This window comes from Garra rufa, chromosome 5 (assembly GCF_049309525.1).
Source record: "Garra rufa chromosome 5, GarRuf1.0, whole genome shotgun sequence".
Lineage (NCBI taxonomy): Eukaryota > Metazoa > Chordata > Actinopteri > Cypriniformes > Cyprinidae > Garra > Garra rufa.
In genome coordinates, this window is record NC_133365.1 from 44,457,989 (window position 1) to 44,485,824 (window position 27,836).

Sequence of the window (27,836 nt, forward strand, 5' to 3'; positions counted from 1 at the left end):
AACACAGTATTAAGAATCAAGTGTATGTAAACTTTTGAACAGGGACTGTATGTAAATGTCTTTTATGTGAAATATCTTATTCAGGTCAGTACTAAATAAAAAAATAACATGCATTTTGTATGATTCCTCTTATTTTGGTAAAATAATTAACATTTTGCAGATTCTGCGAAGTGTATGTCAACTTTTGACTTCAACTGTATGTACATATAGAGTTAAAGTAATCTACTTAATGTCTAACCAAATGTTTTTAACTAAATGTTTCCATTACAAATTGAATAAAGAAATGATTCTGAATTTATCGCCTTATCATGTTCTATCCACCAACAAAATGTAGTTTTTTTTTTTTTCGTCCTGACCACTTTATTTGTAATTGTTCTCCTGTTCATCTCACCATATTTATTTTTCTCTTGCCACAGCGAGTCCAGATGTGCCAAATCTCCTCCTCTAAATCACCAGTAATTCCATTCCTTCCTCTGCTAATCAGAAGGTGAGAGTGTGTCAAACCGATTCGGCTTTAATTGGTCTGATGGTAAATTTCTGATCTGTCATGCCCAATTATTCCTTATTAATTTCCATATCCAATGACTCTTCGTGCGCAGCCCTCTCAGCAGCTGGTGTCAGAGTGAAATTGGACAGATTTAGAGATTTTCAGTCTTGTTATTCATCCCCTTATCAATATGTCATCTGGAGATTGGACACATCAGAATGACTTGAGGGGGAGAAATCATCTACTGCCATGTTTGCTTCACATCAAACTGTGAGACCGGCACAAATAAAGGTCTGTACAGACTGTTCAGAGATAATGTTGAGTTCTGCTGTGGTTTTAATGAAGACTTGTCCCTTTGTGATTATTTATGCCCATGCAATTGAGGTCAGCACAAAGATTCTAATGTGATGGAAGATTCATAATGATTGTTTTATTTTGTATTTAATTGTGAGCACTGAATGCATTTAGATGGAATTAGTTTTAATACTGTGCAGTAAAAATCAATGACAGATATGTTGTTAAATGGGAAAACTGTGAGCTTGTGGTTTGTGGGAAAAGATGAGGGAGTAAAAGTGGAATATACGGATGCACTTAAGAATATCTTGTTGACTTATTAAGTTTCTTAAAGAGGACATCAGATAAAAAAATTCACTTTTACATAGTGTTTGCATATAAATGTCTTAGCAGTGCGTGGACACAACCACCCCACAATGATAAAAATCCCCAAAAAACCTATATAGCCTCAATTATCAAGCTGTTTTGATTTTCTGAGCAATATAATGTCATACTGCTCAGGATCCACTCACGACCGCTGTTCCATATTAGCTAAAATGTACAGAAATTAAAATTCTTGGCCGAAGCTGAACAAAATTACACACTGGGCCGAAGGCAGATTACTGAACATGGTTTTTGTGTTTCCCCCATATATTTTGCTAATTTTTTCAGCATTGCATAAATTAAATAGCCAATATTTGTTTTTTACAGTTTTGTCTTGCTTTTCAAAGAAATAAATCAATTAAAAAAACAACAATTTAAAAATATTTATTTAACACTGAACATTTTTAACATTCTAGTAGACATTATAGCCTACCACCAAAGCACAATTTAACTTAAAATAATATGTAGGCAAAATAATATTGTTTGGCCATTTTCAAGACCCCCTTCTTGAATCAGGCATGTGTTTTTTAATGTACAAATAAAAAATGTTGTGTTTTATTTTACAGAACAACAGTAAAATTGCAATACTAACATTTATGAATGTTATTTTGACAAACCCGCAAGAATACCTCAGTACTACTTTTGCTGACAGCAGCAGATTTATGAATGATACCATCACCTTGCGCATATTTCCAACCTCAGCCAGTTGTACGCTGTCCACCATTTTCTTCGCGCTTGAGCAGCTTTAGCGACAACAATGTCTTGTATGCAATGCAGGTATTTTGTAGGATGTAAAAGTGAACATAAGATTCTCATTTTCTCCAGACATTAGAGCCACTGCAGTGGATTAGTTTTGTTTTTGATGGAAATGTCCCACCAAATACACAAAAAAAAAAAAAAACAGAAGAGAGGGGTGAAGTGAGCAGTAGTTTATTATCATTTAAAGAGACATGCACTGAAACAGGTCGCTGTGAACAGAGCTGTTTTTGATGAGTTAAAAAGAGTGTTGTTTTACACAACCATTGAGTAATTTTAACCAAAGTTTTTTGCAAACATTTCATGAACAACATAAAGAATCATACCGACTTGTGGAAAATGGACATCCGATGTCCTCTCATAATTGTCTTAATCATAAAACCTCAAATGCCATAAACTCTAATGAATACTGAGAGCTGGGTATCGATACACATTTTCTGATTCATAGCAGTTACGATTCACTTGCTAGTAGAATAAGTAGAATTTGATTCAGTTTAATTGGATTCCAATTAATTTTGTGTATGTTTCAGGTACAGTGTTTGTTTTGCTTACAGTACATATAAAAGGCAGTTTCTATGCTATTACTATAAATGACATAAGGAACCTTCTAATTTGGTACATTATGGAGAAAAAAAACAAATTAACAACAGGGCCCAAACTCTATAATTCAAATTCTGTTCAACTCAGTTATGAACTCCCACTTATGAACAGTATAGAAAGGCTCTGAATAAAAATATGGTAACTTATGAGTCATTTGTTTAAGAATCAGAATCAATATACACTGGATGTTCTATATATTTTTAATTTACTAAGAATCAAACTATATTGGTCACAGTATGTTATTGTGTTCTGTTTGTGAGGACAACTCAAATGTGACCCTGGACCACAAAACCAGTGATAAGGTTAAATTTTACAAAACTGAGATGTATACATCATATGAAAGCTCAATAAATAAGCTTTCTATTGATGTATGGTTTGTTGGGATAGGACAATATTTGGCCGAGATACGTCTATTTGAATATCTGGAATCTGAGGGTGCAAAAAAATCAAAATGCTGAAAAAATCACCTTTAAAGTTCTCCAAATTAAGTTCTTAGCAATGCATATTACTAATCAAAAATTACATTTTGATATATTTATAGTAGGAATTTTACAAAAAATCTTCATGGAACATGATCTTTACTTAATTTCCTAATGATTTTTGGCATAAAAGAAAAATCAATAATTTTGACCCAAACAATGTATTTTTGGCTATTGCTACAAATATACCCCAGGTTTTGTGGTCCAGGGTCTCAAATGAAACATGTCTTTTTATTTTGTGGTAAACACCATTTTAATTTTATTACGTTCAGTTTGAACTACAAACTCTGTAAATAGTTTTTTGCAGTAGCAACGTCAACTAGAAGTGACACAGGAAATGCTGTCATAGTAAAAGAGGGATTTGGGGATTTTAAGAATCGATTTAGATAATCTGAATATCAGTATTTATCCATCTTATTTTTGAAGTAAGAGCGGGCCATTTGTACATTTTATGGGTCTGGCTTCTGGTCTCATCCCCATCCAGCTATTTTTAGCTGTACAAAACAGCTTGTTTTGCCACTTGATGTTGCCAATTGGTGTGTTTTACCATATTTTTTAATGTATTATCTTAATTATGAACACACTGGTTTGTACACAGTTTTACTGTTTACTGCACATTGATATTCTTTTAATTATTTCCCTGTAGCAGCTAATGAACCGGAAGTCTTACTTCTGCGTTGAAGAATAAGGTGGATACCCAGGCCTAGCTGGACGTGTTAATTGTGGCAGCCTAGAAATTATGTTAATTTCTGTTAGACTGATAACAACCCTTGCACCATGACTTTCAGGTCAACCGATCAGATTAGAGCTATCAGTTCTGGTATTGTCATTTTTATGCTACAGTATATTTATGAGATGGTCAGTGAAAGGTCTGTGGCTGGCCATCTGAAACCCAGCACTGAACCCACTAATTAAAGTTTAAATGGATTACAGTTCACACAGAGTACATCAACTGCCAACCTGATACCACCTATTTGTTGCATGTGTTTGAGTGTCTGCATTCCCAGATTCATAAGGTTGATGTTCACATTGTGCAATATTCTTAATCGCACACGCCAACTGTAAGCACGCGAGTCTATGTTTACAGTCAGTACGTGTGCTTGCATGGCACAACTCATTAAAAGAGCATTAGCGCTTGTATTTGTCCAGTGCTGTCATATGGGTTCGGCAGGCCTGCGTTCAGGGGAAGCAGATGGCAGAAGGGTTAGTGAGATGCGAACACTCCAAATCTCATTAAATCTCGTTTCATCCCTCTGCAGTTTACTCTTGTGAACACTCAACCGGAAGCCTCGGAAATGCCAGAGTGCATTTATATCAAACGTTAGACTGAGATTTGTGTCCGTTGGCAGGGGAGAGTGACACAGGAGAAAGCGCGAGGCCGCATCTGGTCTTAATGTGCCAGCTTCCTATCCAGACCTGTCCAATAAACTGTGTTTATCATGCAAATGCTAAACAATCATTTTCTGTGTTTATGCAGGTCTACCTGCTTAAGATTGTGTTCTGTACCACTGTCTGTTCTCATGGCAGATGTCAGAGTAGTTGTCAAAGGCCTGTTCTTTTTCCTCTTTGCTGTTGTTGAAACTGCTAGGAACGTAAGGTTACTTTGATATGATTGCCTTGCAGGGCCATCCACGTCTGGTGGGAAATGACCAACACCTCGCTGGTAACGAGTGAGAAAGAGCGATTGAGTGATTGAGGTGTTTGCTGCTGTTGGTTGCTGTAAATCAACACAAGAGGTCAAATAAGGTGAAGGAGCATTTAACCTAGGGCTATATAAAATACACTTTTTTTTCAAATAAAATCCATTTTTCAATTCCATTTTATTTTATTTTTTCAAATTCTATTGAATTTATTGATTTATATGTATAATAAGATATAATAATAAAAATGTAGTATTTTTTTTTTTTAGAAATACTGTTGTGTATTTACATTTTTCTGGTAAACATTCCTTAAAAAATTATGTTTTAGTAATAATTTTAAAAGTAGTAGTAGTAGTACTATCATTACATTAAGTTATATATTTCTGTCACAGTTTCTTCAAGTTAAACCAACTTTTATTTTGACGGGTTGTTGTAAAGACCTTTAAGTTTCTGTTTGTATATGATATGGTGATATTTTTTTCTTGAAATAAATGGTAAGAAGCTTACAAAGTTACTTTCAGAGCAGTTCTAGACATGGTTTACAGTGTGTATTGTAAACGAAACCTTGCATATGTGTCATTCATTCACACAGAGACATGTAGAACATGCAGGATACATATTTAAATAGTATTTTTGTGGCTTAATATTCACAGACACTAGTTTATATCACATTTTGATTTAAGTGTACTGACCTACTTTTGATTTATTAATCCGAAATTTGATAAATTCCATGACATTCTGTGTTATACAGTAGATTCCGTATTTGTGACTGGATTCTGCAATTCCGTTTGTTTTCTGCATCATGGAAATCAAAGGACCCTAATTTAACCCTCTGATGCATGAATTAAATCAGAAAGAATAATAATACTGATATTTTACTTAATTTGAAAACATTTGACGAAGTGATATGGACATGTAATGTGTTGAAGACCTGCCTGAAAATAATTGCGCCTAACATTCGTCAACCACTCAAATCCAAGCATTTAATAGCATTTAATGTGTTGTGTGCATGTATGATATATATATATATGTAAGTGTATTTTAGAATTTTATACATTTCATTTTATACGGCTTGCCTGCTGAACGCCACATCACCACATCAATTGTGCATTATTTTCTTATTAGTTAGGTATTCCTTTTTTCTTTTTTCTTTTTTTGCCTAATATATATAGCTTTGGCTGCTGGCTATATATAAAAGTTTGGTGGTTTGGTTTGGATGCAACATCATTTTTAATAAATGATCTTTCCACTGTAGAATGCATGCATCATAGTTAAATCTAACATTAGTCATGGCTGGTAATACAAACTGTGTGTGCTTTCATTTTCATCCTACATGTAATGAGACGCTTCTTATTTACTGCACTGAACAAGGTGTCACAACAAGCACATTGTGATGTTTTTATTAAAATTGAATATGTTCTCAATGAGTTTTGCTAAGCAATTAGTCATTTGCTTTACAGTTTCATCCAAATTGATTCACAGTACAGTTATTACTGTGACAACCCTACTGGAGCAACTTTGGGTATAAGGTGCTTTGCTCAAGGTCAAAATGAGGGGTTAAATTGGGGTGGACTGATGGAAAATGCTTTCGATTTAATGGCAGAAGATGAGAGTTTGCTATTCTGCCTCATTTGTGTATGCTGTAGCCTGATTTTTGTCTGCACATTTTACTTGGGCACCAGGGTGATGATGATTTATCCTCTTAGCTCAGTTAGCTATTATAGCACATAGAGTATGTGACCCTGGACCACTAAACATAAACCTAATTTTTTATTAGAAATATGCATTGCTACTGTATGAACTTGTTTAGACAACTTTGAAGGTGATTTTTCTCAATATTTAGAATTTTTGGCACCCTCAGATTCCAAAATTAGCAAATAGTTGTGTCTCAGGCATATATTGTCCTATCCTAACAAACCATACATTAGTGGGAGTATAGTGTATGTATATATATATATATATATATATATATATATATATATATATATATATATATATAGTAGAATCCCTCCCATAGCCTTTTACATCTGTTTAGACATCAAGTCGATGCTTTCACACTGATTCAGACTGCAGTCAATGACCTGATTTTACCTAACACAGAAAGACTATCCTTTCCTACTTGGATATTCAACACATACATTACTGAGAGAGAGAGAAATGCGATTTAGTTGATGATGCAGAACACAAAGCGGGATTTTATCCACATTTCAACTGGATGTTGTAAGTTTCTCCCTTGAGCTTTGTGCAGAGGTGTAGCTTCCAGGTTCTTTCTTGACTACAGTGAAGAGAGTGTGAGTGTTTTTTAATATTCTTGGGTCTCTTTAGTAAAAGTAACGCTTATTGCAGCACTATTGTTTCCTTTGGCCTGTGGATACACAGGTGTGACAGACAGAGACGTAAAGGGAAACAAGAAAAACACCAAGAACAAGGAAGGTGATTCCTTTGATGTTCTCATATCGCCAACTCCCTGTAAGTCCCAACATTTTTCATTTCTTTGCCCTTATCTAATTTCTTTTTTGTTCATACGCAGGCAGAATGACAGACTTCCAGAACAACTTCTAGAAAAAAAATCACTTAAACTTCTCAGACGTACCGCCTCCTACTCACCTCCACATTCATTTGAGATAACTTAATTACTAAATTAAAGCATACTTTGGAAAGTTGGAAAGCATGATGCAAACAACAGAAATAATTGTATCTAGGTTTTTTTTTTGTTGTATATACTGTTTATTGAAAATGCCATTCATCTGACCTTTATTAAAGGGATAGTTCACCCAAAAATAAAAATGTCATTTCAAATCTGTAAGACCTTTGTTCATTTTCAGAACATAAATTAAGATATTTTTGATGAAATCTGAGCACTCTCTGACCCTGCATAGACAGCAACAGAACGACCACGCTCAAGGCCCAGAAAGGTAGTAAGGACAAAATAAAATAGTCCATGTGACATCAGAAGTTCGACCTTAATTCTACGAAGCTATGGAAATACTTTTTGTGCACAAAGAACTCGGATTTCATTAGAATTTGAATCATTTTATAATTTTTAAAACCCATGTTCTTATTGTTGTGATTATTTTAATTTCTTTTATATTTAAAGCACTTTGAATTACCATTGTGTATGAAATGTGCTATAAAAATAAACTGCCTTGCCTAGAAATCTTTTCATTTGTGTACTGAAGATGAACGAAGGTCTTATGGGGTTTGAACAACATTAGGGTTAATAATAAAAGACAGAAATTACATTTTGGGTGCACTGTCCCTTTAAGAACAAAATTGTCATAATGGTCAATAAGAGCCAAAATTGGATTCTGAATTCAGAATCAGAATCACCCCAAAAATCAAAGTAAAACATGTAAATTACAGGCTGATCCAACTTGCACAAATTCTTCAAAGCAACTGATATTGTAAGTCAGTAGTGTCTATAGCCCCCACATGCTTGTATGCGCTCCTGACAACATCTAGGCATGCTCCTGATGAGATGGAGGGGTGGTGTCCTGGGGGATCTCCTGTCAGACCTGGATCAGAGCATCAGGGAGCTCCTGGACAGTCTCTGGTGCTACTTGGCAGCTTTAGATGCTCCGATACATAACATCCCAATGGTTCTCAATTGGATTCAGGTCTGGGGAACGTGAGGGCCAGTCTATGGCATCAGTGGCTTCATGATCCAGACACTGCTTACACACTGTGGCCACATAGGGAGGAACCCTGGAACCCAGGTCCCTCTGCACCAGCGTAATGTCTGGCAGTGGCTCTGAGGATTTCATCCTGGTGCCCAACAGCAGTAATGGTACCATTGTGTAGCATCTGGAAGTCTGTGTGACCCTCCAAGGATTTTCCATCCTGAACCAGCACTGGTCATGCTGAATGATGTTGCAGGCAGCACAACGTTCCCCACAGCATCTCCACACTCTTTCACATCTGCTCTTACTGTATCTGTGAAGAGAATAGGCACCAATGGCAAACCTGCCAGTCATGGTGTTCTCTGGCAAATGCTAATCGAGCTACTGGGCTGTACACATGGGCTGTATCCATTATATAGAGAGAAATCCTGAAATGTTTTCCTCAAAAAAAAAAAAAAAAAAAACATAATTTCTTTACGACTGAGGAAAGAAAGACATGAACATCTTGGATGACAAGGGGGTGAGTACATTATCTGTAAATTGTTGTTATGAAAGTGATCTAATCCTTTAAGCAAAGCCAAATTTTATGTAGCCTGTTTATTTTTGTTCATTTTATTCAGGTGCAACTAAATGTTTTGCAAAAAATAAAAAATAAACAGAATAAATATGCTTTATATATTAGTCATATTAGAATAAAAACTGGGAATCAAAAATAATCAGAATCGATAAGCAGAATCAGAATTGAACAAATTTAAATGATACCCAACCCTAGTTGCCTCAGATAATGCCTCATAGTACAAGTAATGAGAAGGTCAGCACATGCACATATATATCAGGGGTGTTTCCTCTGAGAAGGTAACGTCAATTTTCTTTTAAAATACTGGATGAGGGAAAAAATTGTGGTAACACTTTCTATGAAGCCTGTATTTATAATACATTATAAGGGTATTCTTAAGGCATTATAATACATTAATAATACATTATAAAAAAACTTATAATATGTTGTATCATCTTATGAGTATTCATAAGAACAGTCTTAATGTATTATAATGGTTTACTTATTAGTGGTTATAGCTTTTAACAGTATGATTACCTCCTCCATAGTTATAACATATTATAAGTCTCATATCTTGCCATCTTTCTCATGTCACTTTACTTAAAGCATACAAAGACCACTTATAAGTAATTATAATATTTCTCAAAGAGCCATAAGATCAGGTATTAGATGAGATAAATGTGTAATATGACACATTAGTATTATCAGTTTGATTATATTGATGGTACCCTTTAGACAGCTTTTTATAAGTAACTCTGCAACTGCATGCCAGCTAACAGTAATTTTTATGTAATAATTTTTAAAGCATGTAAACCTTCTACTACCTAGCCTAACCTTAACCTAAGTCTACTAATATTCTAAGGATTGTTAGTTGACATGTAGTTGAAAAGTTGCGTATAGTCAATAGACTAAGGGGACCATCAAAATAAAATTTTATATAAATGAAAAAAATTAATGTAATATGATATAGTCCACTGTAAATTAGGTAGATTAAATATGTGTGTTATAAATAATCATAATCTTAAAAGTTATAACCTCAAATACTCAAGTATTATAATGTATTATAATTGTTGTCATGAGTATTTATGAGATAATATAACATTTTATAAGGTTTATTATAATGCATTATGCATTCATTATAATGCCTTAGAAATACCCTCATAATGTATTATAAATAGGGGCTTCATAGAAAGTGTTACCGTTTTTCTAAAGTAAAACTGTCCAACAGCGGCACCGGCAACTCCATTGAGTTTTAACCGACCCCCTAAAGTGTGCCGCGAGTTTGGCGGGGGGTAAATGAGAATAAATGGGGCAAAGTCATAAGAGAGGAGGCAATGCCTCCATTGCAATATGATTAGATATGACTGGTTATGTTCGGCTGTGATTGCTTCATGCGATAAATCCTGCCTGTTGTGTTTGTGCGGGTTCTGCGGTCACAGATCAGTCTGAATGAACACTATAATGGCGTTTGATATAACCACTTTGTTACAAAAAAAAGCCGTAAAATGGCATGAAAACATAATCTGTGAGATTTTTTTAGTGTGTAATCAACTTAAAGTAAATCTCTGTGTCTGTGACCAATATTTACAGCGCTTTGATGATTAAAAATAGTTCAAAGTTAACTATTAAAAAGAATAGCTGAACCTAAGTTCTCAAATAAAGTATGTTGTTTAAATTGTTACTGCCTTATTTTGGAATAAATGTAAAATGCTTAAAAACACTATCTTGATGGCATTAATATTTGACTTTAATAAACAATATTCACTACATTGTTAATGTAAAAATATAAAATAGATTTTTTTAGATAGTGTAAGATTTAAGAAAATGTGACTGGGACATAAGTTTACAAGTGATTTTTATTTTTATTATTTTTTTAAATAAGGACTTTTCCTGCTCATTTCACAACACCACTGCACACCAGTGATACACACACACATTGTTGTATCAAAGGCAAGTGGGCCTTTTAGGACACTTTTTTCTTTTCATTTGTTGCAGCTGTGTTGAAACCGATCCATGCGGCATCGTCAGCCAAAAAATCTATTTGGATTTGAATGTTCTTGTGTATAAACAAACCCTTCTAGACTCTGATTGTTTTGATGTTCTGTACTGTCTTGCCTATCTTTTTTAAGTAAGGACTTCAGCTAAATGTGTGTGTGTGTGTGTGTGTGTGTGTGTGTGTGTGTGTGTGTGTGTGTGTGTGTGTGTGTGTGTGTGTGTGTGTGTGTGTGTGTGTGTGTGTGTGTGTGTGTGTGTGTGTGTGTGTGTGTGTGTGTGTGCGTGTGTTTAAGGCTCATTGTTCGGATATGAAATGAATCCCTAAAGTACTCCGGGTTGCATTTGTTGTGTTGTCAAAAACTTTCCTCCCACGTTTAACAGTCATGCATGCGTGCACGCATATACTTTATATTCCCCCATGAAGGCAGCTCATTGTTTCATAATCCCGGCACTCCTTAACGGGACATTAAAAAGCTGGGATTACATAGTGTCACGTTGTTCTGTTCTGTCTGCAGTAATTATGGCATTTTATGGCATTTTATGCACTTTTACAGGGGGATTAGCTTTCCTCCAGCATCAGTTTTAAAGAGTTTTACAGAAAATGACAGCCTGCTGTACTAAGACGTAGGTCACCATAAATGCATAACTCTGAGAAAGAGTAAAAGGAACTAGGCGTTAAGGGTTAATTCATCTGTGTTTATCAATAGTAAGTTTTAGGTTGATTTTATTTAGCATCATTGCTCATTGACCTAAAAAATGAGATTCTATATAAAATCAAAATTTTTAGCAGTGTATTCAGTTTCTATGTGGAAGAAATGCAAATGAGCCAGCAATTCGCCAAGATTGAAAGCTCTAAAAGAGGGCCTTTTTATGCTTTGACAGCTTGCAGAAAAATGTTTAATTTCTTACACGTGTTAACAATTACTGCCTTTCAACTGCAGCCTTGCACAGAAGCCTCCTGATGGTCGTTGCTGTGTCTAATGACGTCTGGAGGGTCTCTGAAAACAGCTACTTTGAGAGGCATTTAGAAACTCACCCCACTCAACAGTGGTTATGAATATCTTATGGGCAGGCATATGATAGACTACTTGATGTGTTTCCTTCATGAATATATCCACGAGCAGGTCAGGTGTGCTTTAGAAAGATTTATGGCAGCCATCTTCATTTTACGTTAAGGAATAAATAAACCATTTCTGAAGTCTTCTGGGTTGCGTCCAGAATGTCCAGATTTAAATGTTATTGTTCTTCATAAACGGAATACAAAAATGCCTTTCTTCTTTCTGGGAAACGTGCCCGAAACAGTTTATTTATATATAAATGTTCGCACATTTCTTTATTTCGTATTGTTTTAACAAGATCCACAGACACAGACACATCTCTAAAAATATTATAATAATATAAGCTTGGCTGCCGTAGCTGCACGTATAAATACAATTTCACTCGCTCTGCTATCCAAGAGTAAGAGTCACCCCCACCACCTGCTCTCTTATATACCAGGTTTTGGTTTAAACCTGCTTGTCTTTGAAATGGTCTCACGGGAGTAATTAAAATATTGTCTCCTCCCGCGGAATGTTTTTAGAAGTTTCCATGGCTGACAGATGGTCCGTAGGTACCACAACAAGAATTTCCTTTTGTCTTGGACGATTGAACATTTGAAACAAATGGCACCAAGCAATTGCCAAGAATTTATCAGTAATGAGATTGGGAGGGTGGTATGAGGATTTCAGATCGCCATGAATTGGCCATTTTATTAAGCGTAGAGACTAGGTAGTAATAAAAGAAGGATTTGGATGAAGAATCCTCTAAAACCAAAACCTTCAAAAGCATCATCTGTAACATGTTTGACAGATTTTCTAATTACACAATGAGATCACCTAAAAGTGTTCAATTATGACTTTTCCTGTCTAAGACCTGAATAAGATATTTCACATTAAAGACGTTTGCATATAGTCCACAAGAGAAAATAATAGTTGAATTTATAAAAATTACCTTGTTCAAAAGTTTACATACACTTGATTTTTAATACTGTTTTTACCTGAATGGTCAACAGCTGTGTTTTTTGCTGAACAGTTCTTCAAAAAAGTCCTGTAGGTCCCACAGATTCTTTGGTTTTTCAGCATTTCTTTTTAAAGATCCATTTTTTCAGACTGAGGACAACTGAGGGACTCATATGCAACTGTGACAGAAGGTTCGAACGCTCACTGGTACTTCAGAAGAAAAAGACAATGCATTAAGAGCAAGGGGTGTAAACTTTTGAACAGAATGAGGATGTGTACATTTTTTCATTTTTTGCTTAAATATCATATTTTTTTCCATTTAGTACTGTCCTTCAGAAGCTACAGAAGATACTTACATGTTCCCTAGAAAACAAAAGTTAAATTTACCTTGTTTTTCAAATTCCAAAAATTTTAACCCCCCAGCTTTTAATGCATCGTTTTTCCTTCTAAAGCATCAGTGAGTGTTTGAACCTTCTGTAATAGTTGCATATCACATGTGTCCCTCAGTTGTCCTCAGTGTGAAAAGATGTATCTCAAAAACATAGTCAGCGTTGGAAAGGGTTCAAATACAAAAAAATGCTGAAAAAACAAAGAATTTGTGAAACCTAAAGGATCAGCGGGCAGTTTTCAGGACAAACAAGGGACTCATGAACAACTATTACTACACAAAAAACACAGCTATGGATCATTTAGGTAACAACACAGTAATCAAGTGTATGTAAACATTTTTATAAATTCATCTATTATTTTTTCTTATGGACTATATGTGTCACAAGGAGAGTCAGAGACGTGCGGATCCATTTGCAGCATTTATTTAGAATCGTCAACAGGCCAGAATAATCACCAGAAAACAGGAACAACGTAGGTAATCCGGGAAACAGTTCAATAGACAGGCAATGGTCGCAATGGCAGGAAGCAGGAATCGTCAACGGGGTACACAGTCCAGAGTCATACACAGATAATCCAACACAGAGAGAAACGCTTAGAATTACGACCATATGGAACGATAAGACTTCGCAAGGTGGCTGTGTGTGTGAGTGGCTTAAATGCATGTGGGTAAATGATAAACAGGTGTATGCAGCAATCAGTTCAGTGGGAAACGAGGAGCAGCTGTGTGCAGTGATTGGTGCAGTGGCTTATGGGGTTTGCAGTCCAGAATGTGTGTGCAAGAGTTCATGATGACAGGATAGACCAGATACATGACAATATGTAAACATCTTTTATGTGAAATATCTTATTCAGGCCAGTACTAAATAAAAAATAACATACATTTTGTATGATGATTTTTATTTTGGTAAAATGATTAACATTTTGCAGATTCTGCAAGGTGTATGTAAACTTTTGATCTCAACTGTATGTGTGTACTTGTGTGCCTGTTTTGTTCTTCGTCAGCTAAAACGTGTTCATTTGGTAATGTCTGATTACTGGTTGATGACTGGGTTTATTTAGTTAAAAAATGTCATTTTATCTGACTAAATCAACCTGACAGATTAGATTATGCCAACAAAATTGCGGGTTAGATCAAGTTGAAAGTAGCAATTGTCGTTTTTTGCAGCGTGGCCATGAATTTGCCTCTCTGCACTGAAGAAGTGAATGCAGACAGTTGTTGCCCTAAGGAGGTTTTAAAATTACTTTCATTATCATTTACTTTTCATAACCAAGTGGCTATCAAAGTGTGAAGAGCACCCCCTGGATTAGGCTTGGAGGTAATGCAGGAGTATTCACATTGAGTTGGTAAAATTAAATATTAAATTATTTTTGACTTGAACCAGACCGTAATTTAGATGTTACAACATGCATCTTATTTTTTGTGGTTTGGATATTTGGATTGGAATTAAGCAGCAGTAGCCTAAAGGAGATGTAGTTGGCAGTTTCAGCACCATGGACAGCGACATAAATACCAAATACTTAACTGTTTTTGTGTGTATGAAGCTGATGTTTGAAATGTATTGCGTTGTAGAGATTTTGCTCAGTTATGGCCTGTTATGGCTCTTGTTTTCTATTATTAACAATTAGTACATCCAGTAATCTTTACATAGATTTTTAGCACACTTTCGCTTAAAGATATAGTTTACCATAAATTATCACTTCCTCACCCTCATATTTTTATTCTGCAGAACACAAAAGAATATATTTTGAAAATGTTTTCAACTGTTTTTGTTTGGAATGACATGAGGCTGAGTAAATGATGAAAGAAGTTTCCTTTTTGGGTGAACTAGCCCTCTGCATTAATTTTACAGTATAAATGAATTTGCATATAGAAAGTTATAGTATATATGCTACAGTTCAAAACTTTGTGGTCAGTATATTCTATTCTATTCTATTCTAGCAAGGATGTATTTGGTTCATCAGAACTTGGCGTAAAGACACATATGTAAGTTTGGGATCAGATTTTGTAAATGTTTTTCTTTTTTAAATAAGTCTCTTATGCTCATCAAAGTTTCATTTATTTGATTAAAAATACAGAAAGAAAGTAATAATATTGCAATTCAAAATAACAAGTTCTGTTTTAATATACTAAATCTAATATGTAAATCTAATTTATTTCTGTGATGCAAAGCTGAATTTTCATCATTTTAAATAAATGCAATTTTTTTTATGTTTATTCAAACAATCCTGAAAAAAGTATCACAGGTTCCAAAAATATTAAACGGCACAACTGTTTCCAACATTGATAATAAAACAGCATATTCGAATAATTTCTGACGGATCAAGTGACACTGAAGTCTGAAATAATGATGCTTAAAATTTAGCTTTGCATCACAGAATTTTTTTTTTTTTTTTTTAAGTATATTAAAACAGAAAACCACTAAATTGAATTGCAATAATATTTCACAATATTCCCGTTTTTTCTGTATTTTTAGTCAAATAAACTTAGCCATGATGAGCAGAAAAGACTTTAAAAAATGGTACTGATCCAAAACCTTTGTATATCACAGTTTTCACAAAATATTAATCAGCACAGCTGTTTATAACACTTAATAATACAGTATTTTTATCTGTTTGTATTATATGTAAACACTGTCATTTATGCTACCAGTCAGTTTCTACATTCACAGAGGGATTGCCAGCTCTTTAAAAACTTCATGAAGGAAGAGATTCAGATTTAATTACATTTTTCACTCTTGACATTTTGCCCTTAAGTGAGTGATTTAACCCTCATTTGCCCCAGAGGGTCTCCATAACCGTGTGTCCTGCCTTTGGGGAAAAACCAGCAAGTCCCTGAAAGACCGTAGCAAAGACTTTGAATTGTTATGGAATTACATTAAATATAGCAACAGATTACCTGATTATGAAACTAACAGTAACCCAGTTAGTACAATCAAGGCTTTGCTTTCAATCTCACAGCATAGGGTGCCCCGGAGGCCTTAGTTTGCATGTTTAACTGCCCCACACAATGCTTCAGATGACTGCAGCACAGCTGGAGTTTGATTTAGAAAGAGAGGTGCTATGCATCATATTGTAACATAATGCCACAGTGACTCACACTGCTAGTCTGGTTGAGGAGATACAGAGAGACAGCAATTGTAAATGATATCCTTACAAATAGGCCAGCGCTGCAGTAAACATTTGGTATCCTGTCTATTAAAGCTACCAGTTTCTATTTGGCTCAAGTATCTCAGATAATGAGTCTAGATTGGGCCTTAGAGCAAGCAAACGGGCTGTATCTGTATCTACGCAGGCTGTGCGAGCGATACGGCAGTTATCTGCAGGAGGTCTGTGATGAATCAGAGTCGGTCTATGTGCATAGTACAAAAGGCATTGCCGACATTCATTCTGTGTGCAACAAGAACCGCCACAGTCTAGCTGCTGGAACATGCCCACTTCACAATCCATTAAATCACCCCAGCCCTTCTGAGGAAACAGCAAATGAGAAAAGTACAAAAAAGGAGGAGAAATATGATTACTTTGGCTGGTGACAGACAACTCTGACTGACAAATGGCCTCTCAAAGTGAAGGTGGATTGTTACTTATTGATTGGCATTTACAGTGCAATGCAGGAAACTGTGGTAAGAATAATAAATGAAAACAAGAAAGAAGACAGACAATTACAGATGAGTTTCTAAACGAGAAAGAAGGATAGTATGATGCAGCCGCCCTACTTGTTTAAAAGAAATTCCAGAATTATTCCAGAAATAATATTTATGCAACCTGATCTCATGATGAAAACGTACCTGTGGGAACTTTTTAGCTTTTAGCTCGATATATCACCTTTCAGCTCTTTCATCAGGAGTCATGTTTTCCACGGGATTTGTACCCAAGGATTCCGCATCCTAAGTCCAATTCCGTGCCAGCTGAGCTACCAAGCAATCTTGTTACATCCAATGTTGTGGTCATCATTCTACCCACTGAAAAAAATTAACCCCTCTCACTGAAATCGTTACATGATTGCCTAACCCTAAACCTAATCTAATGTGGGTTAACAACGGAAAGTGAACTGTGTACGAAAACGATTACAAGTGCTCGCTATTTTAACGCCTTTAGTATTCATTTCTGTTGTTAACTGCAGTGATAGTACGGTTCGTCCAAGGTGCTTAAAGTGCTTGAATTATTGAAAGACAATGAATCATTGAAATAGGTGTTCAATTGTCAATAAGCACATCTTTTCATACAAAATTCACACAATTCAAAAAATCATACATTTTTTGCTTATTTCAGTTAATGTCAAAAAACAATCATGCTAACCAAGTAGTAGTACTGACAGTGCCATGTAAACATGGCTGAAGATGTGAAAAGAGGAACAGATCAATTGACTCATTTACACTGGAACCACTCCGATTGATTCAAATTCATTTTGATTGTTCATTTCAAGCAATTCACTAGCCAAAACCAGATCATATTTAAAGAGCCAATTATTTTTGAATTTCAGCATTGCTTGTAACGATTTTAAAAAGCACATAGTGATGGGTGAAAGGGAGGTTTTCGAATCTCCGAATCAGGTAAATCACTGCGTCACAGAATACAGTAAATCAGCTGTTTCAAAGCCCTCCAATCAGATTGCAGATCGCATATTTTGTGAATCATTTGATTCAGATCAGGACTTCAGAGCATGTATCACAAATCATTTGATTTAAATTGAATAATAAGCGAAAACAAAAAAGAAGACAGATGATAACAGATGAGTTTCTAAACAAGAAAGAAGGATAGTATGATGCAGCCATCCTACTTGTTAAAAGCTCTGCTTGTTTGTTATTCCAGAAATAATATTTATGCAACCTGATCACATGACGAAAACGCACCTGTGGGAACTTTTCGCAAGACATTTTAGCTTTTAGCTCTATCTCTCATCTTTCAGCTCTTTCATCAGGAGTCATGTTCTCCACAGGATTTGTACCCAAGGATTCTGCATCCTAAGTCCAGTTCTGTGCCAGCTGAGCTACCAAGCAATCTTGTTACATCTGATGTTGTATCCATCATTCTACCCCTGCCAAAATATTACCCCCTCTCATTGAAATCGCTACATGATTGCCTAACCCTAAACCTACCAAAACTAGAGGGGTGGTAATCTGGCATGGGTTAACACTGGAAAGTGAACTGTGTATGAAAACGATTACATGTGCTCGCTATTTTAAACGCCTAATTTAAGGCCTGGAAAACCCTTGGAAACAGCAATATTCCTGAAGAGGTACTTAAAAAGTGCTTGAATCGTGAATCATTTGATTTAGATCGGAACTTCATATATTGTGAATCATTTGATTCAGATCAGGACGTCGGAGCATATAACATAAATCATTTGATTGAATTTTTTTTTTTAATTGAATTATTCAACTCAAATGATTCACTATCCGTGTTCCGAGTTCTGATCTGAAATGTTGGTTCACCAGTCATTATTCAGATTGGGCTTTCAGAGCGTGGATTGCAAATCGTTTGATTTAGATCAGAACTTTGCAGTGTGGATCGTGAATGATTTGATTCAGATCGGAATTTTGGAGCAGGTTCACAAATCTTTTCCTTTAGAACTGAACTTTGCACTAGCATTGCACAAATCATTTGATTCAGATTGGGACTTTGGTGCGGGTTTGTGAATCATTTGTTTCAGATCAGGATTTCGGAGGAATTTAGTTTATCTTTTTTTTTGTCCGATTTTTTTTCTTAAAGGAACACTCCACCTTTTTTGGAAATAGGCTCATTCTCCAACTCCCCCCGAGTTAATAAATTGAGTTTTACCGTTTTGAAATCCATTCAGCCATTCTCCTGTTCTGGCGATATCACTTTTAGCATAGCTTAGCATAGATCATTGAATCCTATTAGACCAATAGCATCGCGTTCAAAAATGTCCAACGAGTTTCCATATTTGTCCTATTTAAAACTTGACTCTTCTGTAGTTATATCGTGTACTAAGACCGGTGGAAATGCAAAGCTGCGAGTTTCTAGGCTGATAAGATTAGGAACTACACTCCCATTCCGGCGTAATAGTCAAGGAAGTTTGCTGCCGTAATAAGGCTGAAGCAGGAGCAGTAATACCAAGCAGCACATGTGCAAATGCTAAACTAGCTGGGAACTCATTTCTGATAATACTCCGCCTGCTTCGGCCATATTACAGTTGTTTTGCTTAAACATACAATGTAATGTGCTTGACACCATTGGCGTCGTCACTCTGTGCAAGTTATGCTTATTCAGACTTTCAGTAATGATTTTAAAAGCTTTGAAAGGCCGTATTGAAGTTCAGAGTATCCAGCATGCAGCATCTGCCGTGATGTATTTGTGCAAATGTCTGTTCCAGACACGGGAAATAGTGATCAGTTATTATGTCTACTGTATAGTATACAGCCCGAGATAGAAGCAGGCTCTTACATATTATTTTCTGAGCCATTATCTAAAGGCACTGTCTGCCATTTGCTGAGTAGCAGAGAAAAAACATGAGCATGTTGAGCTATTCATTACCAAAATTGATTTATTTACGTCCCAAGAGGAATCCTGTGGTCTGCTCTTCTCCATATAGATCTGATCTGGGGGACTGAGATAGCAGCTACATAAATATTGAACAGAATATTAATGCGTTCATTACCGGACTGCTCAGTATTGGGGTTTCATGAGTTTAGATAGAAGGCTGGCCCTCTCAGAGCCATCAGCCGACCCTCAAAGGCATTCAGGTCATAAAACCATGAGGGGCGCAGCTGCCAGACAGAGAAAACCGCAATGTTCATATTGCTGACAGTGACGTATGTGTCGTTGGCCCGAAAGTGGAGCTGACTAATAAATTTTGATGATATTAAAGACCCAATAAAATCTAAATTTCATTTTTATGACTGATTTTAGTTCATATCTGTTTTCTTTGAAGCCATCTGTGTGCTGGTGGAAACATATCTATCTATCTATCTATCTATCTATCTATCTATCTATCTATCTATCTATCTATCTATCTATCTATCTATCTATCTATCTATCTATCTATCTATCTATCTATCTATCTATCTATCTATCTATCTATCTTTCTATCTATCGTTCTATCTATCGTTCTATCTATCGTTCTATCGTTCTATCGTTCTATCTATAGTTTTATCATCTATCATTCTCTCATCTGTTGTTCTATCGCTCTGTCTATTGCTCTGTCATTCTATCGTTCTATTGTTCTATCATTCTATCTATCTATATTCTGTTGTTCTATTTATCATTTTATCTATAATCTACTGTTTTATCTACTTATCTATGACTATATCATTTTTTTCATTCTATCTACTATTTTCTATCTATTGTTCTAGTTATTTTATTCTATCTATCTATCTATCTATCTATCTATCTATCTATCTATCTATCTATCTATCTATCTATCTATCTATCTATCTATCTATCTATCTATCTATCTATCTATCGTTCTATCTATCGTTCTATCGTTCTATCGTTCTATCTATAGTTTTATCATCTATCATTCTCTCATCTGTTGTTCTATCGCTCTGTCTATTGCTCTGTCATTCTATCGTTCTATTGTTCTATCATTCTATCTATCTATATTCTGTTGTTCTATTTATCATTTTATCTATAATCTACTGTTTTATCTACTTATCTATGACTATATCTTTTTTTCATTCTATCTACTATTTTCTATCTATTGTTCTAGTTATTTTATTCTATCTATCTATCTATCTATCTATCTATCTATCTATCTATCTATCTATCTATCTATCGTTCTATCTATCGTTCTATCGTTCTATCGTTCTATCTATAGTTTTATCATCTATCATTCTCTCATCTGTTGTTCTATCGCTCTGTCTATTGCTCTGTCATTCTATCGTTCTATTGTTCTATCATTCTATCTATCTATATTCTGTTGTTCTATTTATCATTTTATCTATAATCTACTGTTTTATCTACTTATCTATGACTATATCTTTTTTCATTCTATCTACTATTTTCTATCTATTGTTCTAGTTATTTTATTCTATCTATCTATCTATCTATCTATCTATCTATCTATCTATCTATCTATCTATCTATCTATCTATCTATCTATCTATCTATCTATCAATCTATCTATCATCCATCATCTATCTATCTATCTATCTATCTATCTATCTATCTATCGTTCTATCGTTCTATCTATATCTATCTATCTATCTATCTATCTATCTATCTATCTATCTATCTATCTATCTATCTATCTATCTATCTATCTATCTATCTATCTATCGCTCTATCGTTATGTCTATCTACCATTCTCTCTATGTTCTATAGTTATTTTATTTTGTCTATATCCATCCATCCATCCATCCATCCCAGTCATTCTATCTATTGCTCTGTCTATCACTCTGTCTATCATTCTATCATTCTATTCTGTCGTTCTATTTATCATCTATATATCTACTGTTTTATCCATCCATCCATCCATTGTCATTCTGTCATTCTATCTGTTGTTTTCACAAAATACACAAAAATACACTTATATTTCAGATACATACTTTCTCTAAAAAAAAAAAAATCTTGTAGATTTTCCTATTAGGTCGATTTGTCTTGTGTTGTCTAGTTGGCTTAATAAAATCTGAAATGATAACAATACCTAAAATAATTCAGATCATTGTCACAGAGTAATCTATGACCTTAGGAGATATAGTTTATATTTAACTTTCAAACAACGAGGGCCTTCTCACATTCACAAATTAAACTCCAGTTTGCGTTTGAAAATATATTTTCCTGATTCAAAAGTAGCATCAAACATCAAAAGAAATCATTCCAGCATTTGAATTTTTGGCTTTGGCAGTGAGAACAGTTCCCCTGTGTAGATGTTACAGCAGCGTCTGTACCTGACACCTGAAAAGACTGCTGTCATATTAGATAAAGACTAAAGCATTGTAGCTGCATAACACTGAACTGATACTGACAGGCTAAAGTGAGTTTTTGTTCGGGAAAAACTCCGGTGAGTGTCAGGAAAAGAGGACAGCAGTTTCAGACAGGGAGGGAGGGAGGGAGGAAGAGAGATAAAGGCCTTGGCAATTATCCTGGATTCAAATCTGTAATTAATGTTAGTTTATCTTCCTTTCAGTTTAGTAGGAAGGTAGTGAAAGACAGATTGTAGATCTCCTGCGTTAATTGTAATCTCAGCTGAATTGTGCTTTGTGTAAAAAACACTAAGGCACAGGGAAAATCAATGGCGGCTGATTACTCTCTATGATTCAAGAGCCCACTTGATAAAACACACAGTAAAAGCGACTTAATGCGTTGTGTTTCTGTTTGTCCCATGGGACGGGGCAGTTTTGGGCCAAACCTGGCAATTCATCAAGTTCTTCAAAAGAGAGGTGGTTGTTGTTGATTGAACCCTTAATTCAAAATGACAGAGAAAATAATGTCAGCTTGATCTATGATTTGGATTAAATATAGTCATTTTCTTGTAAGTTGGGTACTATTGGAAACCACCACAATAACTTCAAAATGGTTCTTATTTTTGCACAAGGTTTTTAGGTCTTATAGAATCTTACTGACCCCAAAATTGACCCTAAGCTCATACTGATGCAGACGCAACAGCGGACTACTACCCAACAGTCCATGTGACACCACATGTGGCTTTTAGTGCACAACTAAACAAAATACATTTGCATGTGAAAGAAAAATGAAATGTTGCTGGGTAAGCATGAGGTTTTAACAGGTAGAATCTGCAGGTATCTTTGTTTATGATACATTATGAGGGGGGGGGGGGGGTCAACCCGGTCCAGAGCCAGACAGATAATTCTCTCTCTTTCTCTCTTTCCTTGTTTTCCTCTCTCTCTTTGTCTCCGTCTCCCCCGCTGTTGAGAGAAAATTCTGCTGACTCCAAACCTTTCCCTCAGAGAAAAATGGGGATCCAAAAACAATAGCACAAAATACAATTTGCATCTGCGCCCCTGAGCCGGTGGGATTTAGTGTTCGCTCACGAAACTCCAGCAATCCAACCTTATTTAAACTACAGCTATAGTCTCTCAATACGGCACATTTCACCCCCATCTCATTCTGTGAGACTGGATGTGTTTTGGTTTTGTAGCACATAAATAACATAATAGTGTCAATGTGATTGTGATGCAATTACTCAGTACTCTTATGACGCAAGAGGCACTTAGTATAGCTTTACTTCCTATAAAGTGCAACAGTCGGGTTCTGGAAGTAAAAATGCAGTTTATTGTCTTCCTAGGGGAATAGATTTTTAACGGTGACTTGTAAACCTTTAAAGACAGACCTGCTGTGAGCTCTGAGGTTGTTTGATTGTATGTTTGAAGCCATCGGTTTGCATTATTTTAACTCATTTTTTAAATAATCGTGTTTAACAGTGGAATACCTACATGAAAACTACATTACCCATGATGCTGTAGACTCACAACTGGCAAATCATACCAAATGACTGCTGAGCTCCTCCCACTGAGTGCCCTCCACTAATATTGGCACCCTTGGTAAATATGAGCAAAGGCGGCTGTGAAAATAAATCTGCATAATTATCTTATTGATCTTTCATTCAAATAAATCACAAAATTCTAACCTTTTAATGAATTAAAACAAATGGGGGAAAACTCATTATGAAATAAATGCTTTTCTCCAATGCATGTTGACCACAATTATTGGCACCCCTAGGAATTCTTATGAGTAAAATATCTCTGAAGTATATTCCCATTCATATTTTTTTTTCTTTTTTTTTAGCACACCAGGGTGACTAGGAGCATGACATTGTCCAGCCATGACAAATATGAGGAACACAAAGGCCAAATTCCCTTAATCATCCAGGAGTAAAACCAAAGAATATAGTTCTGATGTGCATACAAGATTGTTAAGCTTCACAAAATAGAAAGTGGCTGTAAGAAAAGATCTAAAGCATTGAAAACCCTCATTTCCACTATGAGGGCAATAATTAAGAAGTTCCAGTCAATTAAAGATGTTACAGATCTGCCTGGAAGAGGATTTGTGTCTATACACGTTTTTCCTGAATACGGAAGTCACGCCTGACTCTTAACCTAAAGAATGCTTTGCATTTCCGGTCTCTGTGTTGGTAGTCAAATTTGCGTATAGCCTATTCCAAGCTGAAAATCTAATGTTAAACCTTAACATTACAGACACTGCAGGCAAAAACACAGTTTTTTCATGCACCTGTCAAGTTTGAGATTTTGGGCTTTTTGGTTTTTAGTTTACAGACTAATGGAACGAAAACACCCAAAAGACACTGTTAAGTGTTTCTTTTATAGCACTTTGTCTATTTGTGTCAATATATTTCAATTACAATACATATTTTTAATAACTGTTTTCTCAAAATAATTTTTTTCTCCTACACTGAGCCATAAATCTCCACTTCAGTAGAACTTACACACATCAAACTTGACATTTTTATTTCTGTCTATATTCTGAAGGTTTTTACAGAGGGATTTGTTCATATATATATGGAGTGACAAAATGAGATACCCAAAATCCCCTCTGTAAAAACATTTGACTCTAATGTCAAAGAAATTAAACAAGAATTTTGAACCTGACTTCATCCAGTGTTTCGATTTTTGTACTAGAAATGTATGCAAATTAGTGCATATTTTATTAAATAATGCTCATTTGCATATTTAAACCTAACATTTTAGAAAACTTGTAATACAAAAAATATTTGCAATTATCAATGTAATCAATCAACTGGGTAAGTAAGATGATAACTATTAGTTAATTTTTTTTTTTACCCTATTCACCTGCAGTGTCTCGCCATAAAATGTTTTTAAAAAGCACATGGCTCCATAGCACCATCACTTTGTAATGCTACAATGACTGTCATTTGTCTGTGCCTCACTCCTCAAAGTTTAATGAGTGTGTAGATGACACAAAGCTTCCGACGTTAGCTACATTAAAAAAAGATGGGCGCTATTTGAATGAGTTCCTATGGAGACCGGAACAGAAGAGCATCCAATCTGATGTTAGAATTCCTAATGGTGGCGCTCATCGTTTACTCACGAAAAAGGTCTATATCATCCTAATGCACAGTGAGGAGGAGATTGAGTGGCCAAAGACTCTCCAAGGATCACAGCTGGAGAATTGCAGAGATTAGTTCAGTCTTGAGGATAGAAAGCCTAAAAAAAAAAAATAGCCCCTATATCACCACATGTTGCTCGGGAGGGTTTCAAGAAAAATTCTCCTCACTCATCTAAAAACAAACTCCAGCATATTCAGTTGCTAGACTCAATTGGAACATCAAACATGACTGGCTTTTATGGTCAGATGAAACTGAAAAAAACAAAAACAAAAAAAACAAAAAACAGCTTTTTGGCAGTAAACCCACCAGGGATAAAAAGTACCCCATTCCCACAGTTAAATATGTTGCTGGATTTTTAATGTTGTGGGTCTATTTTTCTGCCGGAGGTCCTGAACATCTTGTTCAGATACGTGGCATCATGGATTTTATCAAATACCAACAGATAAAAAATCTAAACCTGTCTGCCTCTGTTAGATCTCTTATAATGGGCCGTGGTTGGATCTTTCATCGGGACAATGATCCAAAACAGACATCAAAATCAACACAAAAATGTGTCACTAAGCACAAAATTAAGCTTCTGCCATGTTTTTTCCAGTTCCCTAACCTAAAACCTGTAGAAAATGAGTGTGGTGAACTGAAGTAAAGAAGCACCAACTTGGAGCTGGGCATCTGAAGGATCTGGAGAGATTCTCTATAAAGGAATGGTCTCTCATCTCTTGTCAGGTGCTCTCAAAACTCAGAACTGTTATCTTGGGAAAAGGACGTTGCAAAAATTGGGTGCCAATAATTGTGGCCAATGTGAACTAGAGAAAAACATTTATTTCATAATGACATTTCCCCCTCACTTTCCATTGTTTTGCTTCAATGAAAGGTTACAATTTGTTAATTTTTAAAACTAAAGTTTAAATGCATAAACAATGCAGATTTATTTTCACAGCTACCTTTGCTTATATTTACCAAGGGTGCCAATATTAGCGGAGGGCACTGTATATGCATATTTTGCAAGAAACTTGAAGAATATTGTTTCTATTTATAAATAATCAACAACTTTTGAATGGACTTCATATTAGATTTTTTAAATTTCATTTTCAGTATATGTTTGCAATGGTTCATAGAAGAGTAGTTCTCTTGCTTATTAAAGCCATTAAATACAAAATCTTGTACCTTTTTCATAAGCATTTTTGCTTCAAATCAGTGTTTGTACTGTTAACCTGTATAAATATCTATGGGTCAAAGATGAAAAAGGGTTTAAGCATAAAAACGTGTAATACTACTTTAAATTGTTGTTTTTCCCAAACAAAAATTTAAAAGTTTTCTGTTTAATTTTATTAAATGTATGTTTTTTTGTTTTTCTGAGCAAAAAATATAAATACATTTTTCCCTAATTTACAGAAGACACCCACTAAAATGTAATTCGGTGTAACAATCTTGTCAGGCATATTTACAACAAAAATCAATTTATGACTAATTACTTTGTAATTCTACATTTTTTAAATGTGCCACTATCCTAGGTTTTGCCCATTTGTCAGTAAGAATTGTTTTACTCATTTAAAAAACACAATAAAATTTAATATGCTCCCTTGTTTTATATATTTTAATATGTACAAATCAGAATATGCATGTTGTTTGAGTTTGTACATAGATATTGCGTACACTGAATGAAAATGTAACATTATTACAACCAATTTTTTACATTTTATTTTCTAAAAACGTATTTGAAACCTTAAAAGTAGATACTTTACTTACATTTAATGTGGTTTCTATGGAAATAAAATCACTTTTGTAAATTTCCTTTGTGGGCATCTTAACATCTTTGACCCCTAAAAAAGATACAGATATACAGATTTCAGTAATGAAAACAGTAGGTGGAAAGTGCTTATTTGTAATCAAAGTAAATGCTGCAATTAATACACTTTTAAACATAGGCTTCATTTTCTCCATGCATATTTTTTTTTTCCCATCTTGGTTTAGAGTGACATTTGACCTGGACATGTTTTTGTGAGATTCACTCATCTTCCATTAACATTAGAGTAAGTTGGACATCCCATTGTGTTCCTGCTGCGTGCCGAGACAGGCCATTGAGAGTTAATCAGTGATGTGGACGCTATATTAAGTCAAAAGTGTCTTTTCTGAACATGAAATGTGAAGGCTATGAAATGAAAGGTGGCATATATCGCCCCATTGACCACGCCACAATGACAGGTGCAGGAAATTTTATGTCATTGTCTAATGAATTCTTTACCGTAATGAAACAGCCTCGCGGTCAGGTGTGCCCGCTAACTCCGTCCTGCTGTGAGACGTCTCTCAAGGGGACAGATGGTGTGAGTCTCCAGGCTTTACATTGGATCCGTGGGTCTAACGAGGACATGAGGATTCTTTAAAACAATGGAGCACCATCTGGGAGCGGTAAGGGGGACTTGTTAGCTGGCTAAGGACCCTGTACTGTGTCATCCTGCCTCCCGTCAATGAAGTTAATGACCACACACAGCGTGTCTGAGAAACACCACCATGTTTTTTATTAGATTTTGCTAAGGCAGCCACAGGGGCTCCGACTGAAGCTGTTTTGTGTCCTCTGCTGCACAGACGGATTGAAGGTTTGATTGTCTATCAAAAGAGATCTTTGATGCAAAAAATAATCACACTGTGGTATCC